At 43.9% G+C, this 1213-nt stretch overlaps 1 protein-coding gene across 1 annotated transcript in view; it reads left to right on the top strand.

Annotated features, from left to right (window-relative positions):
* Window positions 1-1213, top strand: part of KDM3B (lysine demethylase 3B) — a 93381-nt gene that overhangs the window by 50201 nt on the left and 41967 nt on the right. The gene's annotated exons all lie outside the window — the stretch shown is intronic.

Genomic DNA, 1213 nt, shown 5'->3' with positions numbered 1-1213 from the left:
AAAAAAAAAAAAAAAAAGAAGAAGAAAAGCAGTTCAAGGACTGCATTCTGGTACTCTCCAACATTTAAAGCTGGGAAAATAAGAAGGGAATAGTAAAAGAGACCAAGAAAAAATAGCCAGTGAGGTATCCTGAAGCAACTAAAAGAAAGTATTTCCAGGAAGAAATTGAATAATGAACAGTATCAAATGTCACTGACAGGTCATGTGACCTAAGGACTAGAAGTGACTGCTTGGTTTAGTAAGGTGGAATGACCTTGTAGAAATAGTTTTGGGAGATTAGTTGAGGGAGGGGTGTGTCTAAATTGTAGTGTATTGAGAGATAATAGAAAGTAAAAGAACTAATGACAATAAGTACAGACAATTCTCACAGTTCTTTCAAGGAACCTTACTCTAACAAGCAGATAAATGAAGGAAAGCATGGGGTTGAGAGGATTTTTGTGGTAAAAAGTGGAGCAAGTTTAAGGATAGATGTGGTGGCTGTAATCCTAGCACTCTGGGAGGCTGAGGCAAGAGGATCTCTTGAGCTTAGGAGTTTGAGACCAGCCTGAGCAAAAATGAGACATCTCTACTAAAAATAGAAAAATTAACTGACTCTTGTGGTGGGTGCCTATAGTCCCAGCTACTCAGGAGGCTGAGGCAAAAGGATTGCCTGAACCTAGGAGTTTGAAGTTGCTGTGAGCTAGGATGATACCATGGCACTCTAAGCCTGGACAGTAGAGTGAGACTCTGTCTCCAAAAAAGAAATTAGAGCAAGTATTTGTGTGTGTGTGTGTGAGACAGAGTCACATTGTAAGAAGTATTAACAATGAGGATGGCTCCGTGTTTTTCTCTAGTCACATTAAGTAGCACGGGTGCAGGTGTAGAATAAGTGAGAGAAAAACTGATAGCAACTCTGAAGACAGCTTTTCAAAGAGTCTAGAGCAGGGGTCCTCAAACTTTTTAAACAGGGGCCCAGTTCACTATCCCTCAGACCATTGGAGAGCCAGACTGCGGGCCCCAGGACAAGATGGCTGCTAAGCAGGACCAGCAGCAGCGGCAAAAACACCCGGCGGCCGGATAAATGTCCTAGGCAGGCCGCATGTGGCCCGCGGGCCATAGTTTGAGGATGCCTGATCTAGACCTACTAAGTGTTACATTAATAAGCTTTCCTGGCTCGGCGCCTGTGGCTCAAGTGGCTAAGGCGCCAGCCACATACACCTAAGGTGGCGGGTTC

The sequence above is a fragment of the Otolemur garnettii genome, unplaced genomic scaffold (assembly GCF_000181295.1).
Source record: "Otolemur garnettii isolate 467f Iridium unplaced genomic scaffold, OtoGar3 scaffold00003, whole genome shotgun sequence".
Taxonomy (NCBI): domain Eukaryota; kingdom Metazoa; phylum Chordata; class Mammalia; order Primates; family Galagidae; genus Otolemur; species Otolemur garnettii.
Note: the sequence above shows the minus strand (reverse complement) of the source record. Positions and strands in the feature narration are given on the sequence as shown.